General features: G+C 45.6%; 1 protein-coding gene across 4 annotated transcripts in view; it reads right to left on the bottom strand.

Annotated features, from left to right (window-relative positions):
* SLC7A1 (solute carrier family 7 member 1) overlaps nucleotides 1-15239 on the bottom strand; it is a 44916-nt gene extending 29677 nt beyond the window's left edge. Inside the window, exons 1-2 of one of the 4 annotated variants that reach the window (XM_027727139.2) lie at nucleotides 15137-15236; nucleotides 6130-6229 (exon numbers count right to left, since the gene is read on the bottom strand). The gene's annotated coding sequence lies outside the window, so the exon portion shown is untranslated. Of the gene's footprint in view, nucleotides 1-5743; nucleotides 5829-6129; nucleotides 6230-15077 lie in introns of those variants that run through there. The other 3 variants (XM_027727140.2, XM_027727142.2, XM_027727143.2) reach the window with 3 other exon arrangements.
* Nucleotides 15240-15604: the final 365 nt, after the last annotated feature.

Below are 15604 nucleotides of genomic sequence, written 5' to 3'. Positions count from 1 at the left end.
AATTTTCTTCTCCGTGTTGCAGAAGAGCATAAAATTAAAGCTGATTAGGCAGAACAAGGAGTTTTCTACTAAGGAAAAAAGAAAACCTAAGCCTAACCCTGCTGCATGTCTAATGAACTCCTCAGGCACCTCCTTGGAGGAGGCATGAGCAGAAATCCCCATTCAACATTGTCCCACATATGCTTATTTTGAAACATGGAAAATGTGGAAACGTGGAAAATGTCTACTGCCATCAGTACTCTTCTCTCACAGCAAAGTCATGTTCTGTGGACAGTCTCAGATTTGTTGAAGGCCAAAAAGATGCTGAGGAAAAATATCCCCCATATAGCTGTACTCATCACTGCTACTCATCTGCAGAACAAAGAGCTTGTGCTCGCACCACGTTGGTATATTCGCAATGTGAAATGCTTTTGACCCTGTATTTTTAGTTTAAACACAGTCAGCTCCTTGATCAGGCATGTAGTGATGACAACTTTTTGATCAACACATGGGTAACAAACCCACTTGGGAGCCCTTTGCAAAAGGCTGATTTTGCTACTTCCATCCCCAAGGTAGCATCATTCACAGAGAAGTCCTATGCAGAAAAAGAAGAGGCGGAAAACCTCAATTCCTACTGCTGCTGTGAGCATTACAGATACTTTGGGGGTGTCAGATCTGACTGCAGACTCCTAAATGCAAAGAGATCATGTTGTAAGGGATGAAACTAGAACCACTGAATGTTTTTTGAAGCATCATTTAGACAGCCAAAAGTCACCAAGGCATGTAAGTCCTCAGTGCAATACTTGACACTATAAAGCAGGAATTGTGTCAGATACGTCCTTCCAAAATGTCTTGCCTTGAAAATCTCCAGTATTTTGTTATGTTACCCTGCAACAAACAACAGAGAGGAGACAAGATGGCTACAGAAGATGCTGAACTTTCCCAACAGACATTTGAACACCTACCTCAAGATTTTTAGAAACAGAAGCAAAGGATGTGGCATCAGCCCCCAAGGTGCATCTGGTTGTGTCCCTGAAGTTGTTGCAAGTGTCCCCACCACCTGTGCTGAGCAGGGCAGGCAGTTTAGAGAAGACAAGTTTGAGACAAGTGCTGAGAACTGACTCAGAGGCTGGGACCACAGGCATTTGCAGATGCCAGCCACCAGCAAAAAGGCTGACGGAAGTAAAGGCATGACCAAGCGTTCACATTATGCAAAACTGGGAGGCATCTTACCATAGCAGCAGCAATGGTAAGGAGTCCAAGCCAAAAGCCACCAAAGTAGCTGTAATTCTTTGCATTTGTTTCACTGTGTGTAAAGAGATGCTGTCTTGATGAACTATTTTAACCAGACAAGGAATGTATTGTCCATGTGCTGTTAAACTGTTCCCTCCTTGATTATCATAATTCTATATTTTTTCTTTTTCACACTGTGCATATGTATGCCTATATCTCAATATACATTAATCTAGATTACATCATAGTATATATATATATATACACACATTATTGTTATATTCTTTGCCAACTCTGTCATTAAAAACGAAGATCAACCACTAGCACGGCATTTGCTACTCAAAAGAAGGAAGCCACTCAGTTAAATATAAACTCACATGTGGGGGTGTGAAGTGTATACAATATGCAGTCTTATTCACCTGCTTAACAGCACGCTGCCCACATGAAGGGGACCCTATTACTCTGCTGAGTGCAGATCTTTAACACCACAGCAGAGGTGGTACTGGGGGACCAGCACACTGTCACAGATGGCTGGGCATGGTGCAGGTTCTGTTACTCAAGCTCCTGAGTGTTAGGGACATTTCCGAGGCAGTATCTCCCATTCCTCTCCACGTCTCATAGACCTGGAGGATTTCTTCCATTGGAAAAGGAGCAGTGAGGTGCCCTCTCTAATCCCTACGCCACCCACTTACTGGCAATCAGTTATTGAAGTGAACACCAAGTCCCACTGGACATGAAGAAGGTGCTGATGCTCTAGTACCACCTTGGGAGAATGTCAGGGTGCTGCAGCTCACCCGTCCGCTTTCCATACTGTTACAGCTACCAACTGTATCAAGGTCAAAAAATCCACTCCCATCCCAAGATAACTTTCAAGATGGCAAAGACAATCCTTTTCCCCAAGTCTAGGCAAGAAGTCTCAACTTCCCCAAAATTTCAAAGCAGGTAAACTTCAATGTTTTTTCTCAACACCTGCAGAAAACTCCATCCGGGTTATTTGTGATGATACACAAAACCCATTTTGAAGTGAGCAGCCATTTTTGACCAAAACAAAGGAGAGAGGTTCCTGCTGTGAAAGCCATGGGAAGAATGCTTCAAACTCTCAGAATTCAACCTTCAAAATCTCCAGTATGGAAGCTGTGATGCCCAAAGCTCCAGCTGTGATTAACATCAAAAGTGGCACACAGTAAGCCATTCAACAGATAAAAGGTTGGGTAGACATTTATTCCCCTGCTTAGCTACTGCAGAAGAACACATCCTATCATGCTTAAATTGCAGTGAGGAACTTGATGTTACAACTGCTTTCCAGCTGCAGACATGATGAAAGGCTAGGACAGGATACCACCCAAGTGTTGCAAGAACAGGTTAGAGAAGTACCTTTTAGACAAACTGGATATAGTGCACCCTGCCTCAAAGCAGGAAAGACTCAAGTGCAGCCAGACAGCATGTTTGTTTTGGCAGGGTTAAATCATGAAATCAGATGTTCCTCTCCCCAGGCTACTGCGCTGTAGTACCCCGTAGCTGTATCAGAATAACCACTGGGGAATTGTTCTGAAAACAGCACCACTGAAACGAACTCAACCCTCTGCCTACAGCTGACTGGGTAGCAATCCACCACAGACAGCAGCCAGGGCAGAGGAGAGGGATGCAACACTTTCCAGGATGGATTCCCACCCAAGAAGTACCATCCAGCAAAAAGTGCCTTCAGTGCTCTCAGCCCTTTCAGTCCACACTTCAAATTTCAGCTACTGAAGATCCTCTGTCAGCTCAAAACAGCACCCAGATGTTTGGAGAAGGACAGCATCGCATTTGCCATCCACAACTCCTCAGAGATCAGAAAGTTGCAGAAATGTCTTCCTGCCTAGCCAAAGGGCATCACACCTCTCTAATTGCATGAATCACTATTTTCTGATGAAAAAGCATCTAATTGAAAAGTCTCCCACCAGGTCTAGAATAGTCTCCTCAAACAGTTCCTCAGCATGACTTCGAATTACACTTTGTAAGAAAATTGCTTGATTTAACTCCCTCAATTTGTCATAAAACCCAAGGGGATCTCCACCAATAATTAAACTTCCCAAATGAGAGCCTGAGACAGACTGCCAGGAATTCAAGTGAAGTGACCCATAGCCTGCCAGGGACTCAGCCTACGCATCGAGCAGAAAAAAACTTATGCTCTGGGAAACAATATCAAATAAGCGAGTTTCTCTCTCTCCTTAAAACAAGATAAAACGAAGACAAATCTTTGCTTAGCCAAAAGTCATTCAGCCGTGTCATTCAGCATGCTCCTGTTGTGGTCCTTGGACAAGAGTCCTTGGAAGAAGGTGGAAGAATGTCCCTTAGAGGATGAGGAAGCAAGTCAGACAGAGATAGAAGTAGGCTGTTATTAAAACAATAGTGGGGAAACAAACAAAACATTAAGACCCCAACCTTCATATAGAACAAAAATATTATCCTGCACAGTCATGGGACACATCCAATGACTCTGACAGATGGAAGGAAGGAAAAGACTTCTCTGAACACCGCCATTTCACCAGGACAAAGGGCAGAGTTGTGTAGGGATTTTCAGGTGTGGACAAGGGGCAAATCAAAATGGGTATAAATCAGTGTATTTTGCTATATCTCTGAGCAGGGGGGAGCAGGTGGAGGCCAGCAGGTAGGTTATGGTGAGCAGTGGCAGCTCCAGCTGGAGGCAGGGCCACGTGGCAGCAACAGACCCTGGTCACCCTTGCCAAGCAACCCATGAGCATCCTGCCAAGTGACGGGCTGGACCATGGACCTGGGTTTGGTCACCCCCATGGACCAGCATGTCTGTAGGTCAGCGTCCAGTGTTTCTCTAACAGGCACACTCCAGCATTGTTGCACCAGTGCTGCTGTTCCAATTAAAAGCTTCCTCCATTCCCATAACAGATACCAACTTGAAATAAAGAATCCCTTTACTGGGAAAGCAGGAACATTGTTTCTGTGCACAAGGTGGAAGTGTTTGAAGAGCTTTTCCAGAGGAAATGCTCTGTAACAGACCTCAGAGGAACTGCTCACACAAGGGAGAGCTCAGCCTGTGCAGGACACACATTTGTTTGGGGAGGAAGGAGAGCAGAAATCCTATGTGGTCAAGTCACAGGGCTCCCTTGCCTTATGCCAAGATGATTCCAGGCTTCTGAGAAAGGTTTTGCTATCCTTGGGTAACTGTGTATGCAATTTAAGTATTCAGAGTCAGCATGGATGGGGCTTTGAGCAAATCCATGGCAGGAGGATTGGGCTATATGGATCTTCAAAAGGTCCCTTCCAATCCAAACCATTCTAAGATTTTATGAAACATCAAAGTATGCCACACCATTCCTTTAGGCTTATGCAATCAAAATAAAGTCATTAGAAAGTAATTAGAATACATTTATTAATTTAGGAGGTTTTCCAATGATTTGCAGGCCATTCAAGGGCTTGCCCTAGGCAGAACTGCCAGCCCTGCACTCTCATGTAGCTTTTGGATAGTGACTCAACATAGTGGAAGAATTAAGAAAAACTTCCCTGTTCTGAAGAAGCCAAAATTAATTTCTCATTGAACATGCCAGATGAATTCAAAATATTATAACCTTCTGAGGGCACTTGCATGACTACAGATCAAATACTAAAGCCTTCTGCGAACATGATTTACACCATATGAAAGAGAAGCCTAGTGTGAAAGGAGCTAAAATGTTTGCTTTTAGTCTCAGTATTCCCACATTCCAGTCATAATTCAAGGGCTGGGGAGGGATCAGCTCCTTCCAAGCCTTACACGTTCATCATTGCAGGCACAGACAAGCACTTCACACCCTCCTTGGCTGGTATGTGCAGCCACGTACTCTCCTGCAGCAGAGAGGATGCTGCGTGCCTGCAGTTTCAGGGGTGGTTCTTCCAAGTAATTCCCGCTAGAGAGTTCCTCAGAAGGGCCTTTCCCTGAGAGACAGTGTCCTGAGCACACTGGAATAAAAGCAATGACTGAATGCTGATCAAACTAGTACTAGCCTTCGACCAGACATACCCCACTAACCAAGGTCACTCACTGCTGAAGGAGAAAACAGTGCATGACTTGGATGTGCCACTGATGCCCCAGCAGTCTGGAAACAGCATGAGGAGCTCCGCCAGGAGGAAGCCCTAACTGAGACAGTTTGGGCAGCCCAACCCAGGGCATGCTGAGCACCAACGGTGTGGCCACACTCCCAGTGTAGCTGGGATATGGCAACTTGCTGATGGTTAACAACCCCCTTTCCCTGCCAGTCCATGACACATGCCTCACTGGGGACTGTTGTTTTGGGATGGGAATTGGGTTGGGCAGGGCAGTCACAGAGCATGGCTGCCAGGACTACAGGATATGTCCACGTCAACGCAGTCTAGACATATACCGACAGAAAAATGGGAGCTGAGGATGGTGCAAGGCAGTAGAGAAGAGGAGATAAAGTATGGGTCTGTGTGAGGGACAAAGAGAGGGAAGGTGACAAAAGCCACTCGCCCCCCCCCCCTTCCAGCCAGCACGTGCAGGGATGACAGACACCAAGCTTACCTCCCAGGCTGCAACAAAGCACCGCTTGTTCAACCGCCCCTCACCATGGTAAGGTTGGAGGGCAGACACTCCTGGCCTGAGATCAAACCATCCCAGCCATGACTGCCCACCCTGGCTCTCCCAGCCTGGCCAACACTGATACCTGTCTTTAGGTTTACAACAAGGTGCTCACATTGCATCATCTTCCCACGTTCCTCCCCTTTCCCAGCAGCTACCCTCTCACCATCAAGAGCAGAGAGGGTGGCTAAAAATGCACTAGTGTTTAGGAGTAGCAGTGATTCAGAGTTTGTGGGGTTTTTGAAAGCATTACACTCAGTTTCCATGGCAGCTTCGCCCACGCTCTTTCCTGCTGTTAAAACTTCATGCTCCATAAATTGCCCACTTACGTTTCAGTGTTTGACCCAATCCTGCCGGTCTTCTACAGTTGCTCAGTGCCACACCCCACCACTAGTAAAATCCCTTATTCGGAAGGACAGGAGTGTCCAACTAGTAAAAAAAAAAAAAAAAAAGGAAGGCATATAAAATGGGATTACTTACTGTGAGGAAAAAAACCACAGTCTCAGAAGTGTTTTGCCAATAATCCCACAACCCACCATGGTAAAGACTTCACAGCTCCTAAACTGATGGATTTACAAAAAAATACCTTAGAAAACTGCATCCATTTTAGGCATTTAAGTATAAAATAAGTACAGAGTATGGTAAATGATACAAGCATGATGTTTGATCAGTATGTCAATAGGGTAACCAACCCCTGTTTTCACACACAGATAGAGACTAGTTTTGATATATTCTACCTAAATAAATCTTACCAGAAAAGAGGTAAAATGCTGATGTGCAATTAAATTTTATAGTGAGGTAGGCATGGAGGTTCTTTTGCTTTGGGTAAATACTCTTTTCTTAGCCATGAGTTCACCATTCAGCTCCTTCCTGCTCCCTGACAGGAGAGCTATTGTCTAGGGAGAGTTCTGCCTCCACCTAACCCAAATGCTCAAGGCTGCAAGGCTGCTGCCAGGGAAGGGCTGGAGGAAAGATGTATCCAAGGCACAGCGCTTTTCATATTTCTCTCAGAACTTTTATCAAAAGCAGGATAAAGGCTTCCCACTCCTGTCCAGGATCAAATCAAGACATGCTGAAGTTTGTGGGGGTTTGGGGTTCCCCCACCCAAAAACGCAAGGATGACACTGACCAGACAAACTGTGAGCCAGACCACAAGCCACATATTTCAGGTCTTGCTGGTGCCAATGCCATGCAGAGGGATCCTGCACCCCCCTCAACACAGGGCTCCACACTGGCCAGCCCAAAGAGAGATCTGGGCAGAAAGCTCATGTATGTGAGAGCTGAAGGAGCAGCGAGAGCAGGGATGATGCAAAGATACTAGGAAGTAAGAAATGCAAAAAGTTGGCAGGTTTGGCCTAAGCCTAGCCATGAGGCTGCTGCAAAATACAGTGCAGACTCAGCCCCATTTTGCACAAGGAGAGGCATTACCTTGTAGTCAGCCTTACACTTTATTGTGCTGTCTGTGTGGTAGAAAGCCAGCTCTCGCAACCCACATTTCTCCATGAAGAGAGTTTGTTCTTGTTCCCTGGGAAGCACAAGTCAATTTACAGATGAGATTACTCTCATGAGCAAAATAACCATATTTGCCATCTACTTTTTATTTAACCCCATCAGCCTAGTAGTTGCCCGATTTGTAGGCTAAAATCTCACTCACGTTTCTGAATGTACTGGAATCGCCACTTGCACCTCCCTGCCCTTTATGCAGAAGCCTGGTCTGCCCCAAAACCTGCACCCAGAGCCCAGTGACAGAGATATGAGAAGCCATCCAGCACATAGTCCTGTCAAGAGAAGTTATATTGCTATCCTTAAAAATAATTGTGTCCCTATCAGCAAATTACAGTATTTGGAGTAAGTACACACTTTTTATTGGGAGAAAAATTACTAATATCATCCAGTCTGCTAAACTTTTTAAAAACATTATTGTATTTTTCCACACCATCATTCTGGCATCAAAGGAAATCACTCCTAATTATATTTATGGGAGTACACAGAGAGACCTAAATGTGACAGTCTCAGAGAAGTATGTCGAAATGTATAATGCAACACCTCTCAGAACACGTACAGTGTCATCTCTCCCCATGTCACTTACCTAGAACAAGAAACTTTGAAGTATAATAAGTTCTGCTGCTGCTAGGCATTTTAACTGATGGCAAGAAGGAAACAAACTACTGGCTGTAAATATTCTGATTAGCTCCACTGTGCTGGGACTTGCAAAGGAAAATAGGCGGTTTTAAAATAAAATAAGTGACACAAATGATAAATAGCATTTCCCCCCCAAGAGTCTGAACAGGAGCATGAAAAGCAAGGAGCTGCTGTTGTGCTTTTGATGGTGCCCTGCCCCGTGCTGTTCTGCTCTCTAGGTATTTCCTTCAAAGGAAAAAACAGGTTCAAAAGTACTCTAACATCTGTGATGGTTTATTTGGAGCAGCCAAAGCACATCAGAGTGGCTTCATTACTTATACAAGTTTCTTTGGGGGACATCCTTGTATTTCTTCACATGCCAACCAGGTTATGAGGGGTAGGATTCCTCCTGACTAGCTTCAGCCCACTCCAAAGCAGACATTTGGATTTAGGGTATCACCTCACCCCCCTCTGTAACCAGCTGGCAAAGACAGGCACCTCCAGGTATAAACTTAACCCTTTGGATGAGAGATGGGAGCTATGGCCCTCCAGAGTCACCTGCTTTCCCTAGCTACTGCAGGGCTCTAGCAGATATCTACAAAAACTCCACCAGACTGATGCTCGAGAGAAAAGGCAGGACCATACCTAGGGCCAGCTGAAGCAAAAACACCTCAACAAACTTCAACTACTCTTTCTGTGGACAGTTAATAAAAAGATGTGAACTCTCTGAATTGTCTTTCGAGCTTTAGCAATTCAGACATGCATTTCTCTCACGAGAGCAACAACTCTTCCTTACACTTGTGTTACTCAAAAATAACAGTGCTTTCTGAACAAAACTTTGCATTTCAGGACTGTCCAAGCACTGATCCTAGAACCTTCAGAGCAAAGCAAAAATATTTTGCTTCTCTTCTTCTTCAGTTACTTAGCTGTTATATTTTTCATTCTATTGCTTGTGTTGGTACCTTTCCTGAACTGAAAAGCTGCTAGAGGCCAAATTTCTGCTCCAATCTCACAGCAGTTCTCACTTCCAAAATTCCAACAAACACCTATTGTATTTCTCCTCCAAGATGTAGCACCTCCACCCTAATCCATCATCCAGCTGATGACTTCTGGGTGTTGTGCTTTCTTCTTACTGAGAGTGCCAGAACATTTTGCTCCTTTCTTCCAGCTGATTGCACAGCCTCATGCACCTGGAGTCAGCATGGACAGGTATACAACAGTACAGCACCTTTGCACTGCAAACCTGTATCAGCCAAGTGCTGTATTTTTCTCAGTGGCCTGCTCTCAGCTTTTGGAAGTTATAAGCACACAAACTAGCCTGATGCACAGACACTCCCTGCAACTTGAGACAAAGAATAAAAATCTTCACATGTATTACAGGTCATCCTGTTTTGTGAACTTTTTGGAGGGAAAAAAAATAAAGCAGCATGCAGCAGCATCCTTTGCTTGAGAATTATCTCACACAGGTCATCAAACAGCTGTCAGGCAGAGCGCAACCCCAAGGAGAGTTTAATCAGCAACCTAAGGATGAAAGACTATATTGTAGTTACCTGAGCCAACTAATCCCCTCTGGAATATTTTCTAAAGATACAACACCTTCTTTACTTTGCTAGTTGAAACTGCATTATAAAAGAGTCACTTCAATAAAACAACATAATTCTACAAACTCAACGCATTTTTTCCAACCAGTTTAGTTCAAGAATTTTCACCTGACAAAAGCAAGCTCTTACTCAGCTTAGCAAAACAGTTCATTTATCAAATCACAGTAATTTCTTGTACAGTACCATTACTCTTGCTGCATACACATCCAAATAAACCTCCCACGTCAGCTGGGACTGAATGAAACTGTGACTAGTATTAACAGTGGACTGATTTTCTTATGGTTTAAAGCTTGTACTTTATCCCTTCCTATTTTTCAGAATTGGTTTTGCCTACTGACTCCAGATTTCACAGTAAGCAATTTGAGGAAGCAGACCCTTTGGAAGCAAGTTCTCCCAAGCCCTGATCTCAGTATGCTTTAAAAAAATTAAAAGGTGATTTTGCATGGTATTTCTTTTATAGCAATGGAAAGCAGCACTAAACCACACCCCATAAACTCAAAGCAACCTCACCTTTGGTTTAATCAAACCACTGAACCAATGTGGTCCACTGCCAACATTCAGAGCAGCACCTTTACCAGTGCAGACTGCTCTTCTTACAGTTCCAAGTGCACCAGCTGCAGAGGTAAGTGTCCCCAAATGCTTAGTACAACCACTGCCTTTTACCTCTCAAATATCATCATCCTCACTGCTCTGTGCACTGAGCTATCTGTACAGCACCCTGAATCACTTCACTCAAACACTGCTAACCCGAGTTAAAAATATTTTCTAGAGAAACACCATACTATTTACTTTGCCAGCTGAAACTTCAAAGCTATAACCTAATTGCTAACTCAAGTTAGCAAAGACCTACCAGTGAGGCAGCCTGTGCTTCCAAGCCTCACCTGAGCTGACACAAATTTGAGGGGAGCTCTCTCGTGTATCAGCCAGAAAACTGAAGCAGCAATTGCCTCTGCAGCTGGGATGCCAGTGAGCAGCTGCCAGAAGCAAACTTCTCTGTAGGCACAACTGCAGCCAGAGATGGTGTGCATGTGCCCTACAATGTGGTTCTTCTCACTTATACTAAAATATCTGGTAATGATTTATAGTCAGGCTCACATACGTTCATCTTAATCGTAGTATACACTTCTCTTTGAACAGAATGAGTTCCAGGAATACATAAATTACCTGAATCAGAACCAGGGACAAACTCAGTAAAACAAAAAGCTCATTGTTAATTTTTATTTTTTTTAACTCTAGAGTGGCTTATAATAAACTTTCAGAAGTGGATGACTGAAATAGGCACTGAATTTCAATAAAAGCATAGCTTGCTCAGTAACTAAGGATAGTAATTAATTGCTAGTCCTCAAATCCAACATAACAAGTGAAATCCTTATCCTTGTAATTTTAAAATTAAATGAGCCAGTAAGACCTACAAGGAAAGATACAAACAAATTACAAGGATGCAGAAAATAACGAGGCAAAAGTGAATTGTGAGATCTCTACAGCTCAGAAAAGCCTGCTGGAATATTTCTCTGGTAATCTTGCAAAAGAGAACCCAAGAGTTATTCCTCATCTCAGAAAGAGGCAGGAGAAAGAGGAATAAGAAAATACAAAACTGAATACTATCATTAAGTAGACTAATAAATTTAGTGTTTCAGTAAATATAGCAATCATATGGATTCCCCAGAAAAGGGGTCAAGACATGGCATGGAAGGCACTGAGGAACAGATAAGATTAAGAGGAAAATTTAATGAAGGATCCTGCTCAGCAAAGAAGCTAGCAGCAATTTTTTTTCTACAGTAGTTACTGCAGCTCCTGAACACACCAAAACCATGCCTCTGTGAAATAAAGTTTTCTGAACAGTTTTTTACTTGAGAACAAACAAACAAACAAAACCAAACAGAAATGCAAAAATATACCTGGAACCAAACACTTCACAGTATTCTGTTTTGGAAAATCTGAAATAAGGCACTTCTGTACCAGATACCATTCACAGGATTTATGACTCTACCACCTTGCTGATCTCCAGCAGTGTCAGGGACCCTGGCAATGGCAGCAGGTCCTGACTGAGCATCAAGGGAAGGCAGCTACAGCTAGTGCTGCCAGGGCAAGCAGCATCCCTAGATTTCTACAAACCACAACAGAAGATGGGAGCCCCAGCTCCTGATCCCTGACACCCACAAACTGCCCAGTACCCACAGACAGTTGTCAAGAATCCTGCAACCAGTGGGAGCATCATATGGCAAGTGATAGCCCTCATGTTTTGTTTGACTATCAGATTCAGCTATGCCTTTTTCTTTCCTTTTTTTTTTTTCTGGTTGGTTTTAGTAGTCAGTGACATTGCAACAACTGCACTAACTCCTTAGAGTGCTCAAATACCAAAACAAACCCACTCTTACTGCAAACTGCCAGTCACTGAGGCTTCCGAAAACCTCACAAGTTTGAGATAAACACTTACACATTTATGTTTCCTTTTAGAGTCATCAGAAAGCACATGTCAGGTCTCAACTCATTTGCTTTACTCTGCTGGGCTGAGATGAATCACGTGCCAGGAACATCCTGGCTAACCATAAAAGGAGCTGGAGCTGAATACCTGGACATGGAGGACTACATCTGCTCAGACAAATGCTACCTTCAACACCATTTAACACATGAGAGATTTGCAAGGATAATGAAGGGATAACGAAGAAAAAATCTAGGCTACTGCCAAACACACTGATACACACAGAAGAGAAGATCAGATCCCTCTGGGTTACTAACTGTGGGTCAGCACTGACTGCAGCTGAGCCCAACCAGCTCTGCCCAGAAGCACTCAACTAGCTCTCCACACCACGCAGCCTCACCGTTCTGTTGGTCAATGCCACTTATTTCTCCACATATATGGTTACATCAGCAGGACTTCTTAGCTCATCCTTCAGGACAGGCAAAGGGGCCCTGTCACACTCCTAGCTGCCATTTGGCACCACAATGGCACAGTCCGTAAGTCACCAGGAACAAGCCAGCATCCACCTGGCACATCTGCAGACAAAGTAACTCACCCTCTTTTCCTCCTGCTCTACTCCACGCTGATGCTTTTAGCATCACAGATATGGGTCAAGAAAAGAGACCATGTTGCTCTCTGAAAGCTGAGATACAATTTGAAGTGACATTTCTGAAAGGCCACTAAAGTGTCATTAACCTGTCATGATGGACCAAGGTTGAGGAACTTGGCAGATCAAGAGTGAACAAAAGGTAGTAGAAACAGTAATTCCAACAAGATCTCTGCCCTCCTTCACCAAGCCATATTTCTCCTTTTCTTCTTTTCCATCTTAGACTAAATAACCATCACCACTCCTTTACTTTCTCCCTCCTGCACACACTAGGCCATCAGCTGCGCTCAATGCCAGTTAGATTGGCACGCACTCATGTTGTCTCAGAATCATAAAATTGTTAAGGCCGGAAAAGAACTGCAAGATCACTGAACCCAACCTTTAGCCATGTCGCACAACCTAAAGCAGAGACACAGAGTTCAGGCACACCTCCATATAAGGATGAACACTGCCTGCAATCTGGCAATAGATTACACAGGAAAAAGGAGGAAGAAAAAAAAAAGGGAGTGATCCATGTTTCAATAAAAATACTACTCGGAACTGGTTACTCCAGTAACTGGTTTAAGTTACGAGTTTCCTCTTGTCTAAGCTAATTGCTTCCGTACAGTAAATCCTGCTCACTCCACGTGGAGTCAAGAGCATATTGTATTTATGCAATCACGTCTCACCCACGCTCACAACTAACCACTTGAATTAGAAGCCTAGTAGGCCTCAGGTTTCTGTCACAGCCACCTCAAAACAAGGAGTGCCACTGATAAGCACAACCCTACAAGCGGCAAGGCTCAAGACTTTACAAATACCTGCAACGTGTCATAAATCAGGGACTAAACATCCAGTAGTTCCTCTGCTCAGGAAAAGGCTTTATTTCAAAGCCAATGAGACGATCTAAAGCGTGCATGTGGCCTGTCCCTGTCAGATCACTCAAAATGCAAGATACTAAAAATAGCCGAATGCAAAATAACTTTCAAGCAATGAGTTTGCTCTTTCTTTGTGCCAGGGTCAGCACTTGTAGCTACGGAGCCTGCGTAATTACACAGCCCCTCCTCTTTTGTACTATATGGAAAACTTGTCTAAAAAACAAGTCAGTTGACTGCTGAAGGCAACAGAAGTCCACAGAGTATCTGACCAGAAAGGTAAATTTCCGCCTGTTTTTTTTCCCAAGTCTTCATGGTATTTGTTTCTAAGTTGGAGACAGCAGAGACAGTCACGCATGAGCGAGTGAACAGCTTCAAGACTGAAGAGCTGTCCCACTGCAGAGGGTGCCACACGACACCTACACGTGTGAGCACATCTTCACCACTTGCCCCGCTGGCTTTGCAGAGTCCACAGAGGTGGGCAGAAGGAGACAAGGTAGGGTGTCCACTGGTTCACCTCATCTGGACATCACCATGAAGTTGTTGCTCAAGCACAAAGGTAACACTTGCAAATGACCACACACAAGTGACAAAACCACTTAGCTACGAGCCAGCTAACTCGTAAAGCTGCAGCACCATGATCACCTCAGCTCTTCTACCCAGATCTGCAGCTTGGACACTCTACAGAGCTGCAAACCTTTCTGTCATGAGTTTGTACAACACCTACAAAAACACCACTCTGCTCTAAATCCAAGGCTTCTAGCAGCTGACAACACAACTGAGTAGCAATTTTGTATGTAGTCCCAAACTTTTGGTCCAGCTTTAGTGTTATATGAATTTCCTCTTAAGGGTTTTTTAGTTGGTTCCCCCTGCTCTGGCTATACCCCATCTGCCACAAACATTTACACATACGTACACAAAAAAGAAGAGACCCATCTATCAGTCAGGGCAGCTGCCTGCAAAATGCTGACAAACCAAACGGAGACAAGCCCCTGTCCCGGTCACAGGAGCAGGCTCAGGAGCAGCAGACTTTGGCAACTCACAGGATACGGGGCTGGCTCCAGAGCTACGGAGGATACCGGCATTTTTGGTAAATTCTCAGTCTCTTTTTAAATTTGAAAAAGGAAGCAAAACACAAGACGGCAGTCCCTCGGGAGCTACCCTGGGCATGGAGAGGCCATCAGGGACATGGCCCAGGGTTTCTCCTCGATACCTGGGCCTTCATCTCCATCACTGCATGTTCCCTATGGCGCTCCTCGCATCGCAGAGGGAAGATAAACAAGAAAAGAGATTAGCTGGGGAACACGCAAGCACAGATCTGAGCTTTCCAACTCTGCCCTAGCCCGCTGCATCCCTGGTGACGCCAACCTTCGCGGGAGAACTGCCGATGGTGGCAGGTCCCATCCCCTCACCATGCAAAGGCCCTTCCCGCCGGCATTCTGGGGGATCCCGCCCTCAGCAGAGGGGCTGCGACAGCGCTCCGCCAGCCCAGGGTGGGGGACAGAGGAGGGGAGGGGGGCGCTCAGGGAGGGACCTGCCGCGGGAGAGCGCGGAGGGACGGCAGCGCTGGCGGGCGGGGAGGCAGCCCACCCGCTCCGCGCCACCCCGGTTGCATCATGCAAAATGGACGCACCGCGTGGGGCCGCCGCCGCAGCCCGGCCGGCCCCGGCTCCGGCCTGGCCCTGCACTCACCCGTGCCGAGCGAGGGGCAGCCCGGCGCCGGCGGGCTCGGGCGACAGGCGAGGCGACTGAACGGCGTCCCCCGCTCCCCGCCACCGCTTTAGATCTTCAGAGAGGGCCCGCCCCGCTCCCCGCACCAATGGATGCGGCTGTCACGCCACGGCTCTTCCGGCCGGGCCGGGGGCAGCATCGAGTGGGGGGGGAGGGAGGGGGAGGCCAGGCCTGGGAGGATCGGCAGCCCCCGGGGACAGCGCATCGCCCACAGGAGAGCTGGGAGCGCATGACTGGAGAACCGCGCGGTTGGTCGTGGCCACGCGTGGCCAAGGGACAGGGAGGAGGTCACCTCCCTGGGGCAAGGGGCATGTCCTTCACACGCGAGCAGCTCATGCCTTAGTTCGGCATGGACTGAGAACCTACTTGGGCTTTTTTTGTCCCTCAGACTCCTAGGGAATGAGAATTGAGGGGCTGGGATGGAGTGAA

The sequence above is a fragment of the Pipra filicauda genome, unplaced genomic scaffold (assembly GCF_003945595.2).
Source record: "Pipra filicauda isolate LSUMZ 115617 unplaced genomic scaffold, ASM394559v2 scaffold50_size3627746_pilon, whole genome shotgun sequence".
NCBI classification, from domain to species: Eukaryota; Metazoa; Chordata; class Aves; order Passeriformes; family Pipridae; genus Pipra; species Pipra filicauda.
Note: the sequence above shows the minus strand (reverse complement) of the source record. Positions and strands in the feature narration are given on the sequence as shown.